Source organism: Tursiops truncatus, chromosome 3 (genome assembly GCF_011762595.2).
Source record: "Tursiops truncatus isolate mTurTru1 chromosome 3, mTurTru1.mat.Y, whole genome shotgun sequence".
Classification (NCBI taxonomy): Eukaryota; Metazoa; Chordata; class Mammalia; order Artiodactyla; family Delphinidae; genus Tursiops; species Tursiops truncatus.
The window spans coordinates 3,094,654-3,111,823 of NC_047036.1; positions in this window are offsets into that span (position 1 = coordinate 3,094,654).

The window sequence follows — 17,170 nt, forward strand, 5'->3', positions numbered from 1 at the left end:
TGGTCCAATTTCATGAAACTATTTTAGACTAAAGAAATACCAGAAGAAAGGGACTTGGGTCCCTTTGTTTTTGCTTTTGATTTTGCTTTTTTTTTTTTTTTTTTTTCTTCACCTGTGTGAAAAGAAAGAATCCTATTCTGTACAATAACCAAGTCTTTTTTTGTTTTGTTTTGTTTTGTTTTGTTTCCAATCCTTAGGATTTCAAGATACTCAATAAAAAAGCTATCTTTCCATTAAATAACACACTTTCCCCTGCAAGTAGAAAATATAAAATGGTATCCTGAAACAGTTTTATTCTGTGTAGTTAATCTTCCTGCACCTATGGGGGCAATGAATTTCTCAACAGGGAATCATGTTTAAGTGATACTTCAAGGTCCTCCAGCCCATCCATGATCCTGTAAATGATGCTGTAAGCCTGGATGAGACTGTCTGTACTGGACACTATCTCCAGACCCATGAGGGATCCAGACTGGGGAGAGCAGTGGCCCAGTGGGAAGGGCTGTATTCACTGTGGAGGCTGTGATTCAGAGCACTGCTCCTGGGCCACGCTGGGCAAGCTCACATACAAGGATGAAAGGTATGACCTGTCTGCCCTCGGATTTTGAAAAATGCCAGAAGTCTGTGTACAAGCAGTGCACTTCCCCAATCATCACGGGTTTCAGCTGCTTAACAAGTCCCAGTAGCAGTGAGAAAGGATCGGAGATTGCACTCAGAGCATCAGCTCAGCAGAGGGTCCTCTGGGGAGCACCTATCAGTCTGTGCCACCTTTCTGCAGAGAGGGCAAGGTCAAGTTTTCAATTACCATCTGCCCCTTTGAAAGGAATTGCAGTTTTGTGTTGGGTATTGTTATTGACCTATAGAAACAAAAGCAACAACAATAAACACACCTAGATATTACTTTTTAAGGCATTTGCTTAACTGGAAGTACTATATTTTATGCATTTCTGATGGTTTATGCTGAAGCATTTGTGTAGAGCAGCCAGAAATGACTCCTTTGTTGGGTGCTGTGGATCTGCAGACACTCGAAGAAAATCTTCAGAGAGAAACACTCATTCCCCAGATGGTGTGTCTTTATATGTTTTGCAAAGTCAAAGCATGCCAGCCCCAATGGGTTTAACATGATAAATATTGTCACAGCTTAGTAAGTTCTTAATTAGCTGAAAGAATAAAGTCAACAAAAGTATTTTGGAAGAACAAGGAACATTTTCATACCTAAATTAATAAGTTCAGCCTCAATGAAGCCAACTCACCATAAGCCAATAATTTCACTCATTCTGCTGATTGAGGGGCCACCTTGATGGCCTGGCTGGGACCTGAGATGCTCAGTATGGAAGAATGTCCCTCTGAGCTCTTTGCACCATGGGTAGGCACTACAGGAGGTGGGCAGATTCCCCAGACAGTGGATCCTGACTCCGGGGAGACTCCTGGGGGCCCCACACTGCTGCCCCAACTGGTGCGTTTTTAAAATCCACTTTTAGGATGCTTTGCTCTCGTTTCTACTGTAGAGACTCCTCCTCTCACTCCAGAGACTTTCACATGGTGTCAATTCTCCTTCCTCTCTGGTCAATTTCCAGGGTAAAGAGAAGCAAGGAAAACTGCAGGGGATTTCTCATTCATTATACCTAGCATTTGTTGTCCAGTTGATGGTCAATGTGCCTTGGGAATACTTCTCTGGTCACTACCAGCAAAAGTAAATGTTCACCCTTTTGTCTCCTGTGGCAAAAACTTGTGTGAATCTTTATCATGATCCTCAATGCTCTGCAATGCAAGTGTGTGGTGTGTGTGTGTGTGTGTGTGTCTCCCAAAGAAGCTTATTGGCCGCCAGACAAGGGACTGTGGTTTGGTTGCCTACATATAAAATTAAGCCTCACAAAGTTCCTAAAGGATGATGGAATCAGTATATATTTGTAGGATTTGGACCATTAATTTCTTTTATTCCACCAAATTAAGCCAATTATGCCTAATAATCACAGTAAGTTTAAACTTTACTTCTGAACAATGACTCAGCATTTCTGTCTATCAGTGACTCATCTCTAAATGTGCAGAACACAAAGATGTCTTCTCAAGTTCTCTGGATGAAAAAACAAACTTCCAGGCACATCTTCCCTTGACAGCATGACCAGTTTGCCATCAGTGTTCCATGGATGTCTTTGGTGGGGAGAAACATAGTTGAATTTGTGGTATTTAAATCTAACTGTTTTCTTGTTGTTAACAACTAAGAAGTCACCTTCCACAGTTAATATACAAATATTATGGATTACTAATATCACTGAGTCAACAGTTGTCCTAAACATTAAACCTCCAATGAGGGAGGGACTGTTGCTCACCGTCTGACATCCTGGGGCATGCCTACAAGAGCTTCTGGGCTCTGTACCGAGAGACAAGTTGCTGGGTTATGGTGTGCACATGGGATCATTCTTACTAGATCATGTAAATTGATTTCCCTTGTGGTTGTTGTTTAAAGCCTATCCCGCCCCTCATTCTCCTCCTCCTCTTCCTCCTCCTCTTCCTCTTTCTCTCTCTATCTCTCTCTCTCTTTTTTTTTTACTCTCCTCCTTCTTTACCCTGTTAAGACCATCTTTTCCATACTCTTGTAAAGCAGGTTTGTTTCAGATTTTTAGTCAGCACCACTGAATGGCAGCTATTTTGGTTCGAGGTTTGCTCTGTGCCAATGAGGAGCTGGGTGACTGAGATTCACTCTTTCACTCAATACTTGTTACTCTCCTGTAGGGTGGCTACTATTAATACACCCACTTGTCAGAAGAATAATGAGAACAGAGAGGTTGAATAGTGTGTCAAGGACACAGAGCAAGGAATAGTCACAGCTGTGCATAGTTCCTTCTTCCTGGAAGATTTTGGAAATGGGTTCTAAGCAAAGGGATCTTTTCTTCCCATGTGGCAGGTAAAGTTAGCCTGCTCTGTGCTGTGTGACGAGCATCAGGTGACCACAGGAACTGATGTCGGAGAGGGATGGGGGGCAGGATTCAGTGAAGAATGTAGGGAATTTCTTTCCTGAACTTTGTGACACATCAATTCCAGCAGGAAGAGGCCATTGCTATCTAATATCCTACTAACATCTTTGACAGGAGGACAGAAGCAAACGTTCCCCATCAATCACGCCAACTGTGGGTCTTGTCACTAAAATAGACAATTCCATGCTTCCTGTCATGGATGATCCTGAGGTTTTCTGCCCACGTTAGAGGGTTTTGCACATTGTTGAGGCCACACGATTTGGGGGCCAGAGGACAGGTCCCCAGCAATCATGGATTTAGGTCCCAGTTGAAATGGATGCATAGAATAAGCTAAGCCACGTCAGTGCGTGAGCACACAGAGGCTGGGTTTCACTTGAACAGATTACAGGCTAGTCCTGTAATCTCATGGTCAGACCTCAACTTTCATCCCTTCTGGGATGTGTCTTTTACTACCCTGTTTAGGAGGCTGTCCTGATGCATGGTTTCCACAATAAAAAATACTCAAATTTGAGTAATGCCATGGAATACAGCTGAATTGGAAAAGTTTTGCTAATGTCAACATTTTTGTAAATCCAATTCCATTGAAAATGTTTGCCAGCCCTCTGTAGTTCTCACAGTTAACCCTTCTGGTTCTATCACTGATAGTATTTGTGTACACATGTGTGCATGATGGGGAGATTAAGATATCTTTCAGTCCAAATTGCATAAAATCTTAATTAGATGTCTTCTGTGTATAACAATTTTTCCTTGTTCCAAGCCCCTTAACCTAGTGATTCATAATTCCTAAACTTTGGATTTGAGACCTGATGAGAGAACATTTTATTTTAAGCAGTGGTTTTGGAAATTTTCCACTTAAGTCCTTTCACCAGACTCAGATTTGCACAAACCCTCCTTTTCTACCTCTTTCTAGGTCAAATGGGTCTCCCTTTGTAGGTTGCTTTTAGTTTTTAAATCCCTTTCATGTGTCTTATTTTCTTTACTTTTTTATTCAGAGAATATTTTTAAAGTACAAAAGAATTCAAAGAATGAGATTACAAACAGCCTTGTTTCCATCACTTAGAGTTAATGACATTGTATCGTATATTTTTCTAAGTCTTTTAAGAAAAAAATGTACATTAAATGATAGAAACCAACAAACAACAATTACTCACTTTTCATGATGAGGGGTTGAGGGATGGGAGGAGGAGTTAGAGAATTAAATAAAGGAAGAAAGAAAACAGACCATTGGATAGACTAGCAAGCATATCTACCTTCTCTTTTCTTTAGTCCTGACTTGGACATGATCATATTATTGTAAAGGCTTTTAAACCAGGCAAGGGGCAGCGGGGGCCACAAGTGTGATGGTGCCTTTGGGGCAGACCTCAGCCTTCCACTCCGTCCATCCCTGGTGCCTAAGACCACAAAGATCACAGCTTAAGTGAGTCTGAAGAGAATAACCCAAAACATTAAACTCATTTTTTTTTTCTTGGCTTCCCTTTATTCTGAGCATTCAGAGTTTCCTTAACGACATTCCAACTCGTGAATGTTCCAGAGAGATCAGAGCTCTTGTTCTCCCGGACATCTTTGGATCAGCATCTGGAAAAGGACAGTAGAGTCCATGGAGGACATTATGCAGGAGAATCTGGAAGGCGATGGAAACACTTAGCGCTGGCTGTGGGTGTGATGTGCTGTCCTCTACAACGTGATGCTCATTTTCCCCACAGGGCTCAATTAAGAAAAGAAAAGAAAGAAGCCAAGAGGGCCTAACCTTCTCTGAAAGACGTCTCCTCCTGTTGAGCATGTGTTACAGACCCGGGCCATCAGGTGGGGGACAGCTACTTCTGATGTCAAGAGAAGGTGGCAGATTTGTGAATTTGAGACCAAGTCCATGTCCTCTTGTCGCCTCAATGGGCTGGCTTTTTTGAGACCACGGTGGCCCCAAGAAGGGGAAGGAAGGAACCGGCAGGATGTCTGGGATCTCCCGGGCTCAGCCCTAAACGGTGGGCACAGTGTTTTATGTTCCCAACCTTAGACTAAACTGCAAACATCCATCTCCCACGTCTTATAGCAGCCACACTCACTCTAACAGAAAAACGAAAGAAAAAGGTGCCTGTAACGGAAAAAAAAAATACATGTTTAAACCCCGTGAAGCATGGCTTGGAGAGCACTGTGTGCCCCTTTCATATCTGCATGTGGTTTACTGACCTTTTGTCTCAGCTGATTACTGACTTCTGTGGTTCATCTAAACACCAAAAATGTTAGGACCGATGTTTTTCTCCATTTCCTCAAAATCCAAGTGAGTAACTGAAATCAGCCCTATTGTTTTTAACTTTCCGTGGGGAGTGCAGCCCCACAGCCCATCTGTTGTGGAAATTTTTGAAAGACACGGAAGGTACGTTATTCTTAGCCAAAGGATTTCTCTTGGAATTTGAAATTGTTCTCAGTCTTTCATCCTTTCTTCCCTTGGCCTCCTTGGTCCCCATGTTGTGACCAGATGCCCCAGAGACACACAGAGCCTGTTCCCCACTGGCTTCACTTTGGGGCCAGTGAAACGCTTCAGTAATGCATGGATTTCCTTCCTAATAAGATTCCAACCTATTGTATATAGGAAAATACAATGGAAATTGGTAGATGGCAATTTCAATTATTTCACTATCAACACATAGATGGAACTAAAGAGCTAGATAGAAATATTGCAGACACAGATGTCTCTATTTTTATAAGTGGGGACTCAGCTCAGCCTGGCCACAGCCAGACCAGCCATACCTGAAAGCTGGTGTTTCTGTCCACAATTCTCCGTGATGGGGATGATGCAGTCTGTGAGATGACCCTTCTACAGTTTGTATGAGAGAGTCTTTGTTTTCTCTCATCAACTTCAACACCTGCCTTTCTTCACCTTTCAAATTTGATTCTAAATTTAAATAAGAGTAATGATGTGTTATGAGTTCCTTAGATGACATAGCTAACATATGTGCAAATTCTTATTACAAATTTCCTGTACTTGGAATATTTCAGAACCTATATAGTATCATACGTAGTATGATACAAATTATGGTCATTTATAATTTAAGTGTTATGATGGACAAAATCATTTCATATATATTAGTAAGCATCATTAAAGATTTTTCACTGTTATATTTCCAAAAACCTTTGGTGGTGTTACTTATTTGATTATAATAACTGTAGAGTATTCCATGTATAAATCCAGCACTCATTCTTTGACCAGATTGTCATTCAAACTATGTAAAACTTTTCTTTTAGGAGAATTTTAAATGCTGAAATTCCATTTTCTATACAATGCCTTCCTGACTCGAAGAGTTGTAACATTGAGCTCAGGTGGTTCTGATGATGTTTATCATCATGACTCTCAACCTACATGAAAAACTTGGAAGCTTTGAATGAGCCAAATCCATTCATGGTTTGTCTAAGGCTCAGGAGTTGGACAGGGCACACCATCTCTAGCAGCAGGTGGAGGCTGCAGAAGTCGTTGACCTTAGTCCTTCCTTGCATTTCAATCCCATAAACATGTATGGAATTCCTACACGCTGTCAGGTACCATGACGAAGTGCCAGGGACTCGAGCTCCAGGGCCTGCTTCCTCCTCCTGGGCACATGTTCCGGGATGTGTTTTCTCCTCCTTCTCACCCCTCCCTTTTGATCTATCTCCATGTAGTTCTGCTGCTTCCTGTTGCTCACGGTAACTTTTACCAGGACAATCTCTGCATCTCTTAGCCTCACTGAGATTATATAAAGAGCATTTCACAGATCCTTGGCTACACCTGAGAAGGGTGGCAGAAAGTAGAAACAATTGCCATCCATAATTAAAACCAACTTAGAATGAGTCGGAACCATATCTGTTAGGGTTCTTCAGCGTCGATTTTCCATAGATTAATGTTTCCACTTGGTTGTGTGTGTGAGCCATTGTTGTGACCAAAACCATTTCAAAACAGATGAGCAACTACTTTGTAAGAATGGTGTCATTTCAGTGTACAGATGCAATTACTTTTGCATTAAAGCTGCCACAATTTACTTTTCCATTAGTTAGTAAATAATATCAGCCTTTCACTAAACTGAAACTTTTTTGGATTTTTTAATGCCAATTCTCCAAGCATAATTGGAAATGGTGGCTGGAAGATCTCAGTCTCCAACATTTCTCACCCCTCCAGTCTGCAGCTGGAGGCCCCGAAACCTTGGCAATCACAGTTTGGGGATGTCAAGGCAAAACATCTCTTCTAAGTGAAATCCTCATTTCCTTCATCCCCAATATCTGCACTCATTCTGCTTCTACTCCGCATTGAGAGAACGCTAAGTTGGCAATTACACCAGATTCTGAGCAGTTTGAATGTGACCAGGAGAAATGACAAGTATATAAAAAACCCAGTACACTTTTGCTCATGCATGAGCTGTTTGGACTTTCAAGCCACCACCATGGACCAGATTTTTGTCACTTTACTGGTTCCATTTTTAGCCTACTTGGCTTCTGGGTCTGACTGTTTGCTGATCTCAGTTTCCTTCAGGATGTAACAGCACCTACATCAGTAACAGTGATGGCAATGGTACACACACACACATGTGAGGCCCAGGAGTCCTGCAGCCTCTTGCCTGGGGTTCACATCACTCTTGGCCAACAGCATCACCACCGTCCCCAGCTCAGACCCCAATAATAAAGACTCAGTGTCACCTCCTCTCATTAGGCACATCCATCCTCCAGCGAAGCTCAAAAAGAGAAAGCATTGTTATTTTCCACTACTTTGTCTAATACATTTTAAGTGGCTGATTCTCCCTGGTTGTGTGACCTTCAGTGGGGATGGCCCATCCATCATGCTTTGAACTTTTCATCCTGTCCCATGCTCATTTTATCTTTGCAAGGAAACCTTTGTCCACAGCCCTGTTTACCACTCACGAGGGGGCCTCAATCTCTGTACCTCAATAGCTCATTCGATGCTCAGGTATGCAAAGAAAGAGCACCAGCTCAGCACCTCCAGAATCAAGCGCATGTAGTCATCAAGGAAATTCATCTAGCATCATTTGTCCATCATTGTCTTGGGCAATGAAAATTACCTACTTTCAATAGAAACATTACTATATTTGTAATAGTGACTTTCTAATAGGAATCTGAGAACTCTCCTTAACATTGTATAGATTTTGCATTTATCTACATCAACAGAGTGAAATTAGACCTGAGAATTTTACTTGGTGTAATATACAGCCTGGCTTGTAAACACTGGCCACCAGCTTTTCTAAGTTTCTAAGTAGAGAAGAGAATCCTCCTGGGTTTTGCTGCTAGAATCTTGGAGTAAATCCTTATAGCTCCATTGTGTCTTCTTAGGAGCTTTTTAGGAATTAAAAGCATCTAGTAACAGATGAATAAGTAAACAAACAAAAATCTTGTCCAAGTGTCAGATTAAAATAAATGATCTAATCACTCACCATTAAAAAAAAAAAAGAATTAGTCATGTGGAAATGCATTTTCCTGAAGGTCTGACTGTAAAAGGCAGGTTTTCAAATAGCCAAAGCTTGGTGCTGGAGGTGGGTGTCCCCAGAGGGGACAGTGGTCCTGGGTTGATAACTCCATCCTGTCTACTGCACTTTGTAAATGGAATAAAATTCCTCTGGACTGTATTTCTTTTTCTTCAACTTAGTGCAAAAATGTGGATAGAAAATGGGCCTGGAAGAATACATATAATCTTATTTAAGATGATTGTCACAGGCTGGTAAAATGATGTGCAATTTCTAATTCCTTGTTAAATGTTTCTGTAAGTAAATAAAATTACATGTAACTGATAAAAATCACAGATATGACTAATATAGTACTTATATTATATGTTAATTAACTAATTTTAATGCCAATCTTTGGGGGGATTAGATTTAGTTCCTTCCCCAAAGTTCAGTATTGTATGACCACAAAAAAAAATATCTATGGATGAGTGATTTTCAACTGACTCATGAATATCCCAGTTTCATGCATTAAGTAAGAAGCAAGGAACACATTTTCACACAGAATCTAGGGATAACAGAAATGACAAACCAAAGAAAATCAAGTATAATATGTTTCAGAAAGCTCTTCTGAGGATAGATAACATCTTCTCTGAATTTCAAGCAAATGGTGGCTTTGAAGATATGCGTATATAGTTGAATTGTGACCTGCTGGAGCATGTTGGGATAGCTAGCCTGGCCTGACCCAGCCTCGCAGAGGTAGAGCTGAGTGTTCAGAGGGGGACCAGCGGGCATTGGAGCCCTGAGGTGGGATGAGCTTGGCATGAATGCAGCATCGAAAGACCAAAAGAGCACAGAACAGCGAGGATGGGCAGAGTGGAGGGAAGTGAGGTCACAGAGGTGGGCAGGACCACGCCATCGGTGGCTTTCTTTGGCACAATAGTTTTTATTTTATCCTAAAAAAGGATGGAAAGGAGAAGGCATAATTTCTCCCAATATAGGAGAATTCCCTCTAATTTGTGTACATACTAGACACTCAGTAGCTAGAGCATACCTCCCCACTCCCTAAGTGTGGGATGCCTTTCGTGACTCAGCTCCAAAGAGTACAGTATGGGCCAGGGGCACTTGACAGCAGCTCGACACACATGACCTCAGCCAGGCGATCAAGGTCAGCACCAGCTGTGAACAGTCACGGTGAGCGCATGGACCGCTGATACGATGTGATGAGATGGCACTTTTCCTCCGTAGCCTAAAGCCCATAACCCCAGACCAATCATGAGAAAACCATCAGACAAATCCCAATTGAGGGGAGCTTTATAAAACACATGACCAGTGCTCCTCACGACTGTCAAGGTCATGGAGAGTCTGAGGAACTGCCACAGCCAAGAAGAACCTCAGGAGACCAGATGCCTAAATGCCATGTTCATGTGCTGCGAGGAAGTGCATGTGCTGCGAGGAAGTGCTTTACAATTTCTACTATTTCATTAACATGGAAAGTGATATAAAAAGCATCATGTGACCTTTCATCACAAAGAGCCCCGGGAAGTAGTAATTCGGGATTCTGGGAAGGCAGATGTCGAGTGGGATCCGAGAGGCACCTCGGCCGCTCCTGGACTAGGAGTTTCCCACCTGTGCTGATTGGAAGCTTTCCGAGGTTCTGGCCTGGTCTCCACTCTAGCAGTATCGTGGGATGGCGGTGAGAAGGCGTCCCTCCTGATTCAGTCATCCTCCTGCTGCTTTGAAGCAAACTTCTCTTCCAGGGGCAAAGTGCATTCCTGGGATTAAAGTAAAATCCAGGAGAATTGCAAGGGGCTTAGATGCCCAGTTGTGAAAACAAGTCCCTGAGAGAAGGGTGCTTGGAGTCCCCCAGGCCTGAAGCATGAGTCCATCAGAGCTCTTCCAACACCTGAAATGCAAAATCCTGAAATTTTCATAGTTCATAAATGTCTTACCTAAACCCCTCAACAAGCAGTCATATTGCTATCTTTACACCCATTCCAATGAAGAGACCCAGAAGGTCATCAAATAGTGTCAAGATCACAGGTTGAATGCATTTCAGGATGGCAAGAGAGCTTAGATTTTTCAGCTTCAAAAGACAGTTTTAAAAGCTATACTGCCCTGCCCCCTCTCGCTGAAAAGGAATCCTGTCTCTGGGACTTGGCGGTGTTCTTGGGTTTCTGTCTATTTAAATTTAACTTTGTTCTGGCTTCTAAAGTACTCAGACAGACACTTGCCAGATGGGCAATATAAAAATAAAAGCAGAACTAGCTAAAAACTGTGATAGGTCCCTTTGTGGAATAAGGACTATAATCTTTTATTTATTAAGATGTTATGTTAAATATTTGAAGAGATCAACATTTAATTTTAAAAAAATCTGTTGAGTTTGAAATGAGCTCTTGGTTTATGGATATCTAATGAAATAACAGCAGAATATCTACTGTATCTTTTGGATAGAGTAACTCTTTACCAATTAGTTATAAAATTGTGTTTCATAGAAATTAAATGTAGTAAATCAAGTGTCACCCACATTTTCATCACCCCACATAAAGAAGCAGAGTCTACCTTCTTAACCCTTGAATTTAGTCTAGATGTCGGGCTTGAAAGAGATGTTACATAACCACCAGGCATAGGCAACAAGGGTCTTTGAAACTTCTAGCTCTTGAAACCAGGCCACCATGTAAAGAAATCCAGGCTCTTCTTCTGGAGACACATGACCCATCAACAGCCAGTACCAACCCCCAACAGATGCATGAAGCCATCATGGACCATCTAGTCTCAGATGAGCCACCAGATGTGTGACCCCAAGTGACATCAGCCAACAAACTCTCCAGCAAATCCCATCCTAAGTTTCTAATCTAGAAACACCTAAGCAAATAAAATGGTTGTTTTTAACTAAGATTTCTTTTTGATGTGTTACAGAGCAGTGGATAGATGATACATGAAGTAACTATGACAGTGTGTAAGGTGTGCATTTATTAGTTAGGATTATTGACTGATATGTACAAAAGGAGAAAGATATCAAAACTTACAGTGGCTTTAACTTTTAATAGTGGGATTATCTTGTAATGCCCCTTCTAGTTTTATGCCCTATTTCTTCATTAGTAAGTGAGAATCATATGAATGGAATGACCTACACACGGTGGTTTAACTTCCTTCTCTAGCGAGAGAAATGCAGAAAATCTTCAATTTTGAATTTGGTCATGTCAGAGGGAAAGGTGTGAACCCTTTGAAATTAACTGAGGACAATTCAAATCACATGAGTTGATGTGGTTGTGGCCTCCTCAAGACAGGTGAGTAGAGTCCCCCAGGGTAAGTGGGAACAGTGGGCTGGATCCCACTATTTGAGAAAGAAGAATTTGGGATTTTTCAAGTTTTAGAAGAAATGCTTTCCAAGGCATAAGTAGTACACAGGATGGAGGGAAGGAGACATAGATTCTGGGTCAGCAAGGTGACAAATTTGACAGTGACTCCTGACTCAACATTAAGAGGTGGTTTGTTACTCCTGAAACCCTGGGCACCAGTGATTAAGGACCTAAAAGAAAAGGCCCATATTCTGTGCTGCCTTGATCTCTGCCACACCTGATATGACTGTTCTCACCACAAAGTCCTTTCTCACTTGCTCCAGTGGATAGTTTCCAGACAGACCACCCTGCTTACTGAGGGGACTGGGAGAACCTCCTGTTTATATTTGAGCAGTGCTGTCAGTTCCCTGCCAGCCCAGGGGGTTATCCAAACAAGTCAATCATGCGGGCACCTCACACCATTGTTACTACAAAGCTTGCCCCCCTGCAGCTCTTGCTGCTTCACTTTGTCCCAAGTGCAACCTTCTTGAGGTCCTGCCTTGTGTACCCTGTCCTTCCCTGGACTGTGAGTACATGTCACCAATAAACTCTTTCGTCCTCATCTGTCCAGTGTTGAGTGTTCACCCATTCCTATTACTCTAGGTCAGGAATGTTTCCATCATCAGTGGGGTAAAGGAGAGGTGATAAAACCAGAGTCCCAAATTGAGGAATGATAAAAGGATTATGTTCCTCTCAAGGTACCTGGATGGACTGAGCAGCTACCTGGGTTAGTAATATGCCCTTGAGGAGTCGACATGCCTGATATTGAGACAGCAGAAACCTAAACTGTTCACACACTTGAACAGTTCACGCACTTGAACAGTTCACACACTTGAACAGCTGGTCACTTGAAGCAAAGGTGACAGTCACATATCAGAATCTGGTACCACCCTTGCTTGAGAGTAGATATAAAGAAAGACCTTCTTCACTGTGTAAATTCTCTGGGATCTTGGACAATTTGGGGTGAAGGATGAAACTTAAGTGGTTGATTGGATGTGAAATCTATGAATGCATTTTCATCCTAACTCCATGTTGTCTACAGTAATAATTGTTCTACTCATGTCACAACTTTGTGGGAAAATAATTTCCAGACTGTGAATGAACTGAGAAACTTTCTTAGAAATGTGGAAGTAAACTGTTCTGTACCTATAGGCAGGCTTTACACCTGTCCTCCAGGAGCCCCCATTACCTCCCGTATACCTACACCATCCTCTTGCCTCCCCTAGATTTCTCATATGTGTCCACAATAAAGGTCTATGGAAAAATGACGGCAAATGAATGTAAACATTGCTTGTTTTGGGGTGGGGTGTGAGCAATTACTCCAAACTAACATAGCAGCCAGCACTGAGTCTAGAAGAATTCTTTACAATTATATCTAAGTTCTTGATATCCACTTAAAATGGGGCCACCCCTTTCTTCTGTGCTCCACCAAAGGGAGAGAGCTAGTCTGTTTGCCTCTTGTTTGAGGGATTTGTTTCTCTATGGGATTTTGTTTCCCTGGTTGAGTTGTGAATCATCTCTCTTAAATGAAATTTAGTAGATTGACTGCCTTCTCCTCATTAGGGTTGAAGCAAAGCTCTGTACTCCTTTCTACGTTATAAGTGGAAGTCAAAGCCTAACCCTGATTTTAATTGACTGTTATATTCCTAGCACTTAGCAGACACTCAAAAGATAGTTGTTTAATGACAAAGGAAGCAAAAACAAAAAAAGACATATTTAACAAAGGAACCCACCTTTAACCTTAGTTCTGAACAAAAGGGAAAGAAAGTGCAAAATTAAATGGAAAATTGCTGCTTATTGAGTTGAGAGCAGTGCAAAGGAGGTCCAGCAAAGCTCTCTCATTGTCAAGGATGTGTACAAAATGACTGTCATGGTTCTTTCCAGTCAGGAAATTCTACAAGGTTTAAAGGTGTCTAGACATTCCAACCAATGGTTCCCACAGAATAGTCTGAGAGAACGGAATGGCTGGACCACTCCAGTTGCATGGTGTAAAAAGAAAAATTACTTGCAAGCTGGATAAAATTATCTAATTTTTCATAAGCAGATGAGGACATGTACAATTACCATCAATACCACAAAACTGGCATTCACTAAAATTCATTGTTCTGTTCACACTTTAAAATGATATCCCCAAATTTATTAATTTGTTTTGTACATATTGTAACAACATGGATTAAAATGGAAGTTACTTTGTATTAATGTAGATGTCATATGTGTTATAGACTTTCCTCTGTAAAATTTGCTGTGATTAAGTCTTAATTATGTCTTCTCTCCTAGTGTTAACATTTCTCTTTTTTCCCCTTTATTTTCTCTCACACACAAACTTTCAGACGGAATATATTTAATTTAAGAAAGGATCTCCAAAATATTTAAATTGTTGAAAATTCTTAAGATATTAACATAATGGATATAACAAAATACTCTTTAAAGTATAAGCTTTAAAGAGAAAAGAACACACAAAAAATATGTGTTTACCAGTGGATCATGCAAGAAAAAATGTTCCTCAATTAACATTATTGCCTTTGATCTTAGAGGCTCAGCTATTTTCATAAAGACATTTTATATCTTAGATATCTTCTTTATCACTTGGAATGTATTCACAACCCAGGTTTTACATCAGAAATGCAGTGTATCTAGTAAAATGTATAAATTTGACATGAAATATGGAGCTGTTTTTTTTTTTTTTTATTTTTATGGTTCCTGTGAGTCCATGATAAGGTGAAATTGCACAAGCTGCTTAGAGTCAAGGAGCACTGGTCTTAGAACGCTCATGGTCATGGTCAAGTCTGGATAGTGCCATCTACTTGCTGTAGAACCATTTCATATTTCACCAGGGTCATCTCCCCCATCCCCTCTCCTACATAGGGCTACTGGGAGGGTTAGGAGACACAACACCTGTGAACACAATCTGTGGGTTGTTATGGAATTTGGGGCAAGTATTATTAAAATAAAAACAAATAGTACATGGTAGGGAATAGATGTTCTTTTTAAAGCGCTCTTTGTTATGTGGCAGTTATAAAATACATCTCTTTTCTTACCCAATCCTTTATTTGAACTCAAATTCATTCCTGCAGAGGTTGCTGGTTTGCTTCAGTACCAGATAGGAGAGCAAAGATAGAAATTGGTGAACATTGCCCTTGTAGTGAGACCTAGAGAGCATAAGTGTCTGAATGTCTTGCTAATCTATGCAGCCAATGATACCCACTCTATCTTTTCTCAATTTCTTCATTTATAAGAAAAGAAACGTTTGCTTCTAATTTTTTTCCTTTCATCCTTATTTCTAACCTATAACCCCAAATCAATACCTTCTTTGATGATCTTGATCTTCTTTGATCCTCTTCACCTTGCAATGTGTCACTTACCCAATGAGTCATGCCCACTCCCACTAATGCCATCTTGCCCAGACGACCCCCCTTGATGTCAGCCTTTTGGAAACTGATCTAGGATGGGCAACCTGCTACTTATTCCACTCTTAGTTATAAGGTAATGATTTTTCTCCACTTTCTCGTACTGTGCTCTTTTTTCTCTAGATTGCTTTGGCAATTCAGTCTTTTATGCTTCCATAGAAATTTTAGGATTGGTTGTTCTAGTTCTGTGAAAAAATGTCATGGGTATTTTGATATGGATTACATTGAATCTATATATTGCTTTGGGTAGTATAGTCATTTTAACAATATTAATTCTTCCAATCCAAGAACACAGATTATCATTTACATACATTTTCTGTATCATCTTCAGTTTCCTTTATCAATGTTTGTTATAGTTTTCAGAGTATAGGTCTTTCACATCCTTATTTAAGTGTATTACTAGGTACTTTACTCTTTTTGATGGAATTTTAACAAGATTGTTTTTGTTTTGTTTCATTTTATTTTACTTTCTCTTTCTGGTAGTTCATTATCAGTGTATAAAAAAGCAAGAGATTTCTGTATATTAATCTTGTATCCTTCCATTTTACTGAATTCATTTATTAGTTCTAATAGATTTTGTGTGGAGAATTTAGGGTTCTCTATGTAGAGTATCATGTCATCTGCAAATAATGACAGGTTTACTTCTTTCCTTCCAATTTGGACGGCTTTTATTTCTTTTTCTTGTCTGATTGCTGTGACTAGTGCTTCCAATACTATGTTGAATAGAATTGGCAATTGTGGACATCCTTATCTTGTGTGTCTTCTCTAACTGGAAATGAAGTAAGAATCAATAGGAAAGACAAATCCCACTAGAAAAAAAAAAATATATATATATATATAAAGAACTGAGGATCAATGGCTTAAATAAGCCAGTATGAAAAGAAAAGGAAAAAAATATTTAAAAAACACCAATGACTACAATAAATAGTTAAGGGAGAAACATGAATATGTAAAATATAACATCAAAAACACAAAATTGGGGGAGGGAACTAAAAATGTAGATCTTTTAGAATGTGTTAGAACTTAAATGACTGCCAACATAAAACAAGTACATATAGTTATAGTTCAACATAGGTGAATCCCAAGGTAACTACAAATTCAAAACCTTCAATAAGTACACAAACACTAAGAAGAAAGGAACACAAGCATACTATTAAAGAAAACCATCAAACCACAAGAGAAGAAACAAAAAGATGAAGAAAAGCATGTATTCTTTTGTCTGATTAGTTGGTGCTCATGCTGGAAAACAGAGAGTAGTAAAGAAAGTCTTGGAAGTCAAACATTGAGGGTGAGGAATGGTGTAAAGATAAATTCTCACCTCTTCAGGATCCCAGGGCTGATGTTGAGTACATTTCAGCCATGGCCATTATCACTGGAGTGAAAACATGCTGTTAAAATTTTCACGACGTTGTGTGGTACAAATCATGTGGCCTCTGAAAAGGCTGTGAAATGGTGTGTCCATTTGGGCTGCCACCACCATCACATGAAGCATCAAGAACAGAGCAGCCTGAAATAGTCACAGATGGTAATGGTGCCTTCCCTCTTTGCTGTCCTCAGCACAGATTTTTTTTTTTAGTATTGTGCATTATGGTGAGGGGTAGTGAGCTCAAAGTAGCTCCAGATGAAATCTCCATCCCTTCAAAGATTCATGCGGATACCAAAGCAACACAAGAAATTCAAACTCAGGGCCTATTTTCACATACAATGTTGTTATGTAAAATTTATCTATAACAAGATGTACTTTGGATCGTATGTTAGAAAAACAAATCAATTTAAAACTCTAAGCAAGAGGATATTTGGCCCCATGCCATGGTTAAGAGGGGGAGAAGTTACATAAACTTAGAGTTAGAGATTCTACTTGACACAGATAGCAACAAACATCTTCTGGGTCATCCTTTGCAAGAAAAAGACAAAGGACCAGACAGGCCAAAATCTATTTGTATAATAATTTTCCTGTGATCGTAAGTACTTTTTTGTATGTTGAGTTTATACTATACTTTTCCCAAAAATGTGAAGAAGAAGGAGGAGGAGGAGGA